Genomic DNA, 11,187 nt, shown 5'->3' on the forward strand with positions numbered 1-11,187 from the left:
GCAATGCTGTTTTGTTTAAAATGCTGCACTGCCACTGCTTTAATAATGAATTTGGTTTGCTGTAAATATCCTGTTTAAACCGTTAATACTGCATACCAACAAAGGCATTGTGGAGAGCTGATCGTGTATTGTGTTCAGGCATGATGACTGCCTGACACTGCGTTCTATTTGGCAATCGTTTATCGCGTGAAGCTCATTTTATTTCATTCTGTTTCCTAACTAACAGCTTTGTAAGCACTGTTTCAACGCTTGTGATACAAGTAGCCTACATGCAGGGAAATATGACACAGGTTTGTTAGTTAGTGTCAAACAACAAGGTACTAAGAATATAAATATTGTTCGGCGTGGAACGTAGGCACCTTGCTCATCAGAGCATATATATGAATCAACTAAGTGTTGCAATAAGAACGTGGTTGAAAGATGAAATACATCGCTGCATTGTTGTTGTTCACAGCAATTTTCTCCTACACAAAAGTTCAAGCGCACGAGGAATGCATAAAGTAATCCAAAAAGATACCTAAAAAATATTTTATTGGTTTTAAAATATTCTTTAAATAACTGTTAGTGTGGGATAAAATACCAAAGTATTGTAAATTGGTTATTTTCCAAAATTGTTTCTATGCACGTAGGATTTGCTATGAATTTTACAATCCAGTGTGTGGGAGTGATGGACATAAGTATGTTACTTATGATAACATATGTGTCTTCAATATGGAAAAATGCATCCGGTAAGTTTCATTTTCGAAAAATTCTTCGAACAATAATTTGACAACTACACACGTATACACGTACAAAGCTAAACAAGTGTGTGTTTTTACAGAGGTGATAGACTTGTACTCATTGGAGACGGCGAATGTCCCCATACCGGAGTGGAGAAATCTCCAGGATTCTTAAATCCATAATTTATCTTCATCATAATCTGCTAAACGTTAATTGTAGTTTATATATCTCTGTCTCAATCTAACACTTACATGTAACACGAAACAATAAAATTAAAACAAAAGTAGTTGTGTGTTTGTTTCCAATTATTTTGTAACTGAAGTGGGCTCACCTTACTGGGCGAATTGGCGTGAGAATGTGATTGGTGTTTAGTTTGTTGGATGGGCGGACCGCTTTGCGACCTCAATGGGGAAGAAAGTTCACCAGCCTCGTCATAAAGTTACCTACATAAAAAGGTTTACTGTGGGTTTGGGTCAACAGCCGACAGTTCACAAAAAAAAATTATTGTATAATGTTGACGGTTTGCAAAACAACGTTTCAACATTTTTTATCTAGACCACCGTTTTTACTTCTCTTAATTCGAGGTTGTGCAGATTGTTTTCGCTAATTCAGTGGCATAAATTCAAAGAGTGGTGACCATAAACGCTTTTCAAAACGTTTCTAATGTTTTCTGTGTTTAGAGATCCAGTCGGACTCAAATATTTGTATCTGTCAATGTTTCAAATATTGAATCATTGAATTTCGTTCAGGTTGCGGTATGGTCCATTGTAAAAAATTAACCGCAGCTTTTGGCTTCAGGCAAAAACAAGACATTTTACTGCACATTGCGACGTGAAACAGTGATTCACAAATCCTAAATAGTCATGTCTTTCCGAAACCAAGAGAACTTAATGAAGTTAAAGATATTGTCGTCGCGGGAAACTCAAAAACATGAGTTGCAATAGTAGGTTGAATTTCTTCAATTTGCCGGTCCCGTCTCTGGTCTATGCCTATAATGCTTGCTGGTGCACTGCTTTTGTAAGGGACCGACTATAGTAAACTACTTTATTAGCACGAGCTTTCGCGAGCTTGATCTCGCTTTGTCAGGTGCAGCAAAAAAAGATAGTGTGTTGGTAATTTCAAAAGAGTGACGCCAAGAAAAAAAAATTAGAAATCAATTGTTTAAATGAGCCATTAAATATTTCCCTACGTATATATATATATATACCCCAAACAACTAAAACCTTTCAATCATTTTCCCTTTGAACTTTGACTCTTTGAAGCATTTTACAGCTCCGAAAAGTTTAACTGCTCACTTAGTTTGGGTCAACAGCCTCCCTGCAACACTTGTTTTTAACCGTACGTGCTTTTAACTACACGGATTCTACGGAACTTGAACGATTTAATTGTTTTATTAGGTCTACTTAAAAATTTCCGGTAAATCGTAATTTTTATGGTCTGTTGAACTTGCTTTGAAGTCGCCAGCAATAAATACCTGCCCTGGGAACGCTTTGATGAAATTTATGTGCATTTGCAAAACCCTAAAAACATTAACGCTATAGTAACCAGTATGTTTTTGCGTTGTTTCTAGCAAGGAGAGCCTGAGACGAAGGACTTTAAAGTGGTTTATATATACTCACTCTAAAAACCAGCATTTCAGAGCTAAATAACATTTTTTGCGAGTATCTAAATTAACTCGCTCCAGCAACTATCGGTTTTAAGGTCTTAAACGCAAGGTAGCAAATTTTATCGCTGAGCAATAAACGAGCAACTGGCAAGTCAGCAACAAAACTCAAATATTCCTGGTGATCAAGTTGGGTTTAACTATCTTGTTAATGCCTCTTTGCAAACAACAGGCAACAATGGGATTCACAGGCGTTGTTTAGGCCGTCGAACAAGTTACCTTTTTTGGAAGTCATAAAAAATTTTCCAGCTTTATATACAGAGAGCAGAAAGATGAACACATCAGTAAAGTTAGTAGCAGACAACATTGTGTTCAGGATGATGGTCTTTGCCAACGCAAAACGTAGCATTGTCATGCAAGTTATATATATATGCCCGATACTCTGCGTAATAACCAATAGCTTTTGATGCATTTCATGACTGAATAATTATAAGGATGATGTTTTTGTTTCTTACAAATAAACATCTTACCTTGCCCGGAACACAATTAACGTATTTACTCATATTTCTAAAATCGAAAAAGATATAGTCCATGTTGCAGAAAGCACAGACATGATTTTATTTATTTTCGGCAAAAGCTGTTCAATAAAAAAGGCGTGGCTGATTAGGTCTGCAGCTCATCGGTTATAGAACTGACCTGGTTGACGTCACAAACAGTAAGATAAGGTTCACGTGAGGATTTCCTTTGCTTGATTATTGAACATCTATGCGCGTTATCGCTCTTTGATTTTGCAATCTAATGCGAAATATGACGCTCGTGAAAGTTTTATATTACATATAAAAAGCTGTCTTTTCGCAAAGTTATTTCCCAGCTAATGTTCAGTAACTGATTCCGGAATCACTCGGAACCTAGGATCACAAAGATTTTCACCGTTTGTTTTTGACCACATTTATGCAAAAATATGTTTGGATGTTATAACGTTCGCGTTTTTTTTCAGTTCAAAATCGAATTAAAATATGAAATCTGCCATCGTATTGCTGTTTCTGGCATTTCTGTGCCTTGCAACGATTCGTGCACAAGACGAAAGCTGCAAAGAGTAAGGCCTTTATATCTCATAAAATTTAGACCCGTAATTCTTTACAACAATATTCATCAATCCTTCAACACTTCTGTTTTAACGTTTTTTGACTATTTTAACCATTTTCTGATCTCTTGAGTGGGATAACCAGGGTTTGAACTTAAATTGTGTGCGAAGGCGCTGCAACAGATTACATTTGCCAGTCTGTGGAAGTGACGGAAACACCTACGCGAATCTATGTGAATTCAACAATGCGAATTGCGAAGCGTAAGTTTTGTTATTCTAGAAAACTTTTTGTTAAATTCTTCGGAACCGCTCACTCCAATATTGTTACTTTTTTGCTTGTTAAAATACATTTTTTAAGGAAACTTTTGTTGCAGAGGCTTCAGGATGACATCAACCGAAGGCGTATGCCAGAAATAAATGAAAAAATCCCGAAAGAAAAATGTTACTTCGATAAATTTTTTGCAAATTTTGTTGTAAACAATGTTGTACTCTAACGAATCGTTTGCCAATCTTATTTAAGTTTAATAAACTGCATGTAATCATTATCGTCAGACTTTTTGCCTAAAAATATGCGTGCTTATGGCAGATCTGATACTGGATGAGTGTTAAAATGATCCTTGAGAAAGTCTGTAATTTTCTTCGCATTCCAATACATATTTAGCGTATAATGAGCAACAGAAAAAAATTAATGTATACCATTTTGTTGCGTTGATGGGTCCAATAGCACATTTCATGAAAAAAATTTGAAATATTTGACCGTTAACCCCTATTTTCTGATGGGGCCACCTGTGACCCATTGGGCTCTGGAGGGTACACAGTGAAAAAAATTACCTTTCTAATTTTATTCAAACTAGTAAAGTTACGCATTTCTTTAGTACAGTACAAGTAACAACCTGAATGAAATCGAGGTAATATTTTACTACGTTTGGTCAAACAACTAATTTTTGGACCCCCACTACGTGTGATTTTCGTGTTTAGCAGGTTTATATGGGCAGAAAGCTTTGTTTTTCAATATTTTAAACTAAATAACGCCTTATTCAGGTCCGTGTTGATGCTACACAAGTTGTAATATATATCAATAAAATTTGAAATAATCTACACAAATAGCTATATTGCCATGCATAAAATAAAAACCTGACCCGAAATTGAGACAATAGATGATGAACGTATTATTTCTAGTATCATGTGATGCTGCTATGTAATAATATTCATTGAAAAGCTTAAAAACATGATTCACAAAAATTCATCATAGTTGTCACCAATGCCGTATGTCCCATGAAATTATAAGGTGTACCGTTCCTCAAAAATACGTGCTACGAATACCTAACTTTTTTATAGATAGTTTACAAGGCCTTTGAATCGTTTTTGTTTACATATTTAGATGAAGCTTATAAAGCACTTTTCGTATCCTTCCGTTGTTTTTTTTTTTTTTTTTTTTTTTTTTTTTTTATTGAAAAAGGACGCTAAAGGCGTACAATTGAAGAAAAGGCTAAGCAAGAAGACAAAAAACAATGGTTAAACACAATGGCGAGAAATCAGCAAAAGAGAGTCAAGTTATTTGGGTATATGCTTCAAGCAGCGTATAGGACCACTTTCTTCTGTAATAATTCGTTTCGCTACAGTATTTTTCACTGGCGATGTTTAGTTCTATAGATCTTGTTTTTTGCAACATGTTAACAAATTCTGTTATTGTTGGTTTCCTCTTACCGTATTTGCATCGATAAATCACAAATCTGGCACAAAGAAGAGCGCAATTTAAAAAGCATTCAAAAATATTGTTATTTTCATGTCTACCAAACAGTAAATGCGCACGAGAAAAATACAAGGGTACACGGAGTTTAGCGCTTAGCCAACTGCATACATTTTCCCAGTAATGTGCTGCGATAGGACAATTTACAAATAAATGTAAAACCGTTTCCTCGGCATTTTCGCAAAAGACACATGAACCTGTTTCTATAAACTTCAGATCTTTTAACTTTTTATTGGTCACAATGGCCCTGAGATTTAGCTTAATTTGAAAACTTAATAATTTAGTTTCCACTGTAGCTTGCGGTATATTTTTATATATTTGCCTCCAAGGTACTCTGTCATTGACTAAGGATTCCCATACAGCTTGTGCTTTGGGTTGAATTATATTGGCGGTTTGAAGCCACGAATACAAAGCCTTTGTGCTCTCGCAATGTGTCAGGATATTTTTTAAAACGTCTGTTAGGTTTTTATGTGAAGGCACTGGTCCATTGTCCCACTCCTCGGGCATGCATGCTATAAGCTTGAGAAACTTAGTGAAATCTGTTGTACTTGGGTCAAGACTAAATTTTGTAGTAAGTGCATCATATTTCAAATATTCCCCATTGTGGTCTAGTAGGTCGTTGTGGGCCATTACTCCCGCGTCTATAAATTTTTCGAAATAAAAGGGTTTACTGCGTTTTTTTAATGCTCTGTTGAGCCAGAGAGGTCTGTTGCATGCGTGGTCGGGATTTTTGCTCAGGATTGATTTCGCAATGTTTATGTTACAACGGAGGGTTCTCAATGGGATGATGCTCCTCAAGATTGTACTTGATGGGCCGACCGTCGCGTTTAAAAGTGTCTCCAATCTGTTTGGGTGTAAGAATGGAGTTTGAAGACCCGTTATATTTTTTGTTTCCTCGCAAAATAATTCCCTGAGCGCTTTAAATTTTAGAGCCAACATATAGTTCTCAATATGTATCATGCCCGCCCCACCGTTATCCAAACTTTTACACAGGTTCACTCTTTTAATTCGTTCCCAAGATGAGCCCCATATAAATTTAAATAAGGCTCGGTCGATTTTACAAATGCACTTTTTTGGGATGATCACTGGTAGGACGCACAGTTTATATGTCAATAGAGGTATAATGAGACTCTTAGCTATTGTTATTTTGCCGAGAAGGGTTAATCCTCTGGACGCCCAAAGGTTCATTACTATGTTCGCTTTTTTTAGTGCCGGAGAAAAGTTTAGTTCGATAAGTTCCTCATCTTTGTATTTTGTGAGTGGTATTATAACCCCAAGGTACTTGATAGATTCCGAGGGCCATTGAAGACCATCCTTTTGAAATGGTTTGTGATGGTTTGAGCGATTTGGACCTATGAAAAAGGCACAGGACTTTTCCATATTTACTTTGCAACCTGTCATTTCGCCGAACTCCTCTAAAATTTGAAAGATTTTGGTGAAATCCGCATCAGAACCTTTAGTAAAAACGAGTGTATCATCCGCAAATAAGGATGTTTTGTATTCTTTGTCGTTTAGTCGTATGCCTTCAAAATCACCCTGTCTAAGCGCAGTTGCTAGGCATTCGATGCAGAGCACGAATAACGTTGGGGAGAGTGGGTCTCCCTGTCTGACGCCACGTTCTATGTCAAAAGATTCTGAGAGAAAGTTGCTATTGGTGACTCTCGCAGAGGCATTTTGGTAAAAGCATTTAATGAGATTGACAAATCTGACTCCGAACCCGAACGCAGAGAGAGTTGCATAGATAAATTCCCACCTTAAAGTGTCAAAGGCTTTATAAATATCTAAAGACAGTACTGCCCCAGGAACGCGGTAATGGTCCGTACTGTCAATCATGTCGAACAGCAACCGGATATTTGTTCCTATATAGCGGTGTGGAAGAAAGCCGTTTTGGTCGTTGGGTATCCTTCCGTTGTGCTTGCTGTGTCAATCAAAAAATCGCTATAGCGACATCTACCGGCTTTAAAATTTTATGTAGATCCAGGACAAAGAGGGGACTCTGGGCTTTAAAGGTAAAAAAACTGAAAAAGCAGAAACCTTTCTTGTATGGGTCTTTAAAGTCATGGGGTCACTGGTGACTGCGAACTAAAATCCTCTTGTATTAGCAGTCATTTGCTGCTATCCTTTGCAATTTCTCGCTTCAGTACTTTTGGACGTAATTTTCTCCCAAAAGTGCATTGCTTGCTGAAAGATTTGGTCGCTATTTGTGCTTCGACTGTCTCTTGCTGACGCAGCGTTCAAAAATGTTGGTATATCCGATATATGCACTGAAGGGAAAATATACAAAGAATGTTTGGGTTTAGGATTCCACAATATTTGTGCACGTTTAGGAAAACCGACCTTTGTATGTGGATGCTGCCAGTATGTAATTCACACAAAACGCATGTCAAATTTGGGTCTAATTTTGACTATTTTACGTTATAATGTCAATTTTACATTGCGGCCCGACCAAATAGGGATTTTAGTGTTTAGTAATCTGTACCAGGGAAAAATAGCAGAAAAGGCCTTAATAAACGGGATTGACACCCCTTGTAACCAATAAATTAACGTAATATTCTGTAGTTGAACGCCCGGGAACGAGAAAAGCATTACTAGGGTCAAAATGTTCAGAAGTCGGGAGTTGGGCTTGACTGATATAATAAAATAATAGTAAGCCCGACAACAACATGTGTTGCTTACTTGTACGAGGATAAATAAAGGCAAAATATGTTGACAAAGTCAATTTTGTCAAACCAAGTTGTTGGGTCAGTAAAAGCAAACCCTATTCGGCGAAGCGAACGCTACTTACTAATGCTTAGCCAGATTGTTGTTCGCATTGTTACTTATAAATTATTTACTTCGGTTTGGAAGTTCTACAATTTCGTCAAAATGGCAAAACCGCACAACATAGAAATCTTAATTTGTTTTTTTGACTGGTGGGGTTTTTTTGACGTCCGACTCTTGAAGGACATGTCTTGAATATTCAAACCGCGTCCGGGGGCAATCGGTAAAAGGTGCCGGAATGTCTGTAGTTTTAAAGATGGCATGATCGGCTGAGAATTAGCGTATCATTCCTTAGTTGCGCCCTTGACCATACATTAGAGGTCATCGGCGATACCACGAACAATTGATGTAACGGCCATTTTTAATTTTGGGATTTTGAATTTGTCAACTTCACTGGCATAACTTTGTCCGAAATTTAGCAGTGACAAATATGGTATATGGTATACGGTATACCTCTTCAATGGTAACTATATGTGTACGTTGGTCCATTTACAGGGTTACAAAACAGAAATTTTGTTCCAGTATTGCCTAATGATAACTTTGTTGCAAGCTAATTGATAAAACTGTATCCCAAAAGCATTATGTAAAGCGACTGAAAGTGTTTGTAGGAAACAAAGTACACAATGGCGTATATCGCAATCAATTGCCACATCTTGTCAAACAAATTTCAAACATATAGTGCTAATATCAACACGCTGCGACAAAAATCGTACGACGAAATGCCTTGATTGGGAAATATTTGTGCGTTTTGTGTGGAAAGCATACCAACAAATCAAATTTTTTTAAAATTCCAATTGAAACACCAACAGTTAAAACACTGGTTTTGTTACCAGATTTGTAAAATATCATCCCCACGATGTGTCCATATTTTAAAGTGGGTGTCTTGGAAAATATTGTAGACCTGCAAACGTCCGCTCAAGATTGGACGCAACCATACTATTGGACATCCATCTATTAGGCTTTCAAAGTTGCTCAAATTTGTCCTTATCGAATTCAACACGGCACATTACATGTGTCGACGATCGGCCAACGCAAAGCTAAAACGATGCTGACCAACGGGAACCCAACTAAGTTTGCATTACATACAGTTGTTTTTTGTACAGTGATGAGTCAGACAGAGCAAGCTGTGTACAAAGTTCGTGTAAATCGGTTTGCTTGGTCATCAAAGGGCGAGGTAAACAATATTTGCTTCCTGTGGTTAATGCTTCACCAGCATGTTGTCCAGCAGATAACGTTGCTGGGGGTACGATAAAAAGGGGCAACTGGACTGCAAAGCTTTTAAATTGCAATAGGCAGTAAAAGTGGTAGGAGGTAGGTGATAAGGCATGATATAATTTGAAGGAATATTACGTAAAGCATAAAATTTAAATAAGATGTTACTAATGGATGGCAGAATATTTTTATTACGATACAAGTGCGGATCAACTTATTTGAGAGATAAATTGATTGCGCAAATTATCAATACAGAACTGAATCCCCATAATATATGACAAAAATGATGTTTTTAATAATTTACAACCTGCTTGATTGAATTTTTCATGTTTGTAAATTGTGGTAAATTTTTTACTTAATTCCAACTATGCTCATTACAGAAATATTAATACAACGTCAAAGCTCGACTCTCTTAGATCACATTTCAAGTCAATAACAATGAAGCTTTTCATCGGGATAATGATCGTTGGACTCATTTGCTCCACAACTGTGCAGGCCATACCTGTTCCGGATTGCAGTCCGTAAGTTCTATAATTCTATTGTATTATGTACGGTAAAACAATTTATTGTTTTCCAGGATCTGCCCATTCATCTATATGCCAGTGTGCACCAACCTTGGCGAAACTTTTTCAAACCAGTGTGCATTTGATTACCATGTGTGCTCTTCAAGAATGTAAGAGACAAACAGCCCATAACATAGGCATCATTGGTGATGTTTGCATTAAGATTTTTCGATATACATGATGACCACGTCTGGTCCAACTCATTGTGAATGTGTATAAGAATAACACACTTCTATTTTACAGACGGATTGCAATGTTTGTTGTACACGATGGACCCTGTGCCAAGTGATAAATAAAGGGAGAGACAGGAGTTTTAATTGCAGTTATATGTGCTTTTCGATTGCTTAAATGTGTGATTAATTAATAATTTGTGATCAATTAATAATGACGTCAATAAATTTTTTCAAGATGCAATGTTAAACACTTTGTGACGATTTTGTTTCTTGTATACTGTGACTTACCAAGAGATAGGTAAATTGATCAACACAAGTTATGGAGCATTTTAAATCAGACAGAAAGCATTTAAAGTTGTTTTTTTTCTCAATGTTTTCTAAATAAAGGAAAACTATTTTGTGTTGGATTCGAGCGCTGACTTGGGACATTATATTGTACTGAATATATTGTAGAAGTAATTCTGAAATCCAATATATATGGCAAATTTAAATAAGACAAAATCCTTGCTATCGAAAATCTAGTAAAATCACCTTCCGTTTTACGCGGTAGTGGGCGCTGGAGATCAGTCCGTGTTTACAAATGTAGGCTAGTGTTTTCGTCAAAATGGAGTAAAAATATGTGTGTGAATCTTCATGTAACTTAAATACGTCTGTAGTAGCTGAAGTTTGAGTAGGATTGGAAAGGACAGTCAAGTATTGCCGAGGGACCAGAAGTGTTAGTGGGCATTAAATTTCTATCTATTTATGTGTTAATAACGTAAGGAATTATCAATACTAATATTTGGACACTGCAACCCCCAAAGAAACATTTCCAACAATATAGTTTTAGTAGCCGACTAGTGTTTGTACTTTAAAATAAATTTACAGACGAAAAAATGACTTGCATTACGATAAGAAAAAAACAACTGCAGAACATTCAAATTCTTGTCAAGATCTCCACGTGGAAGGTTCACATTCGCATAGCGTAGATGACATATCCTCATCAACATATTCAGATATTTAGCATGTTCATTGTAAATTACAAACACACATTATTATATAATTGTATACAATCTCTTTGAAGCAAGTAAATTCATCAGCTTCAAATTTACTGGCTGTTGCAACTTATAGCCTTTCTAATCCGGATTGTATTCTGTACACGAACCTGGCTAAGCAGGTTAACATTGGAACGCATGAATTTTGTAAATTGGGACAATCCTGTACACAACGGTTATTTGGCCATCCTATGTATAAATAACGATTTTTTTGGTCATTCTGTAAAAACGATATTTGTAGGCTACCGTGCTTGCATTGTTTGTTACTATGTTGGCCCATTATAAATA

Source organism: Ascidia mentula, chromosome 2 (genome assembly GCF_947561715.1).
Source record: "Ascidia mentula chromosome 2, kaAscMent1.1, whole genome shotgun sequence".
In the NCBI taxonomy this organism is placed as follows: domain Eukaryota; kingdom Metazoa; phylum Chordata; class Ascidiacea; order Phlebobranchia; family Ascidiidae; genus Ascidia; species Ascidia mentula.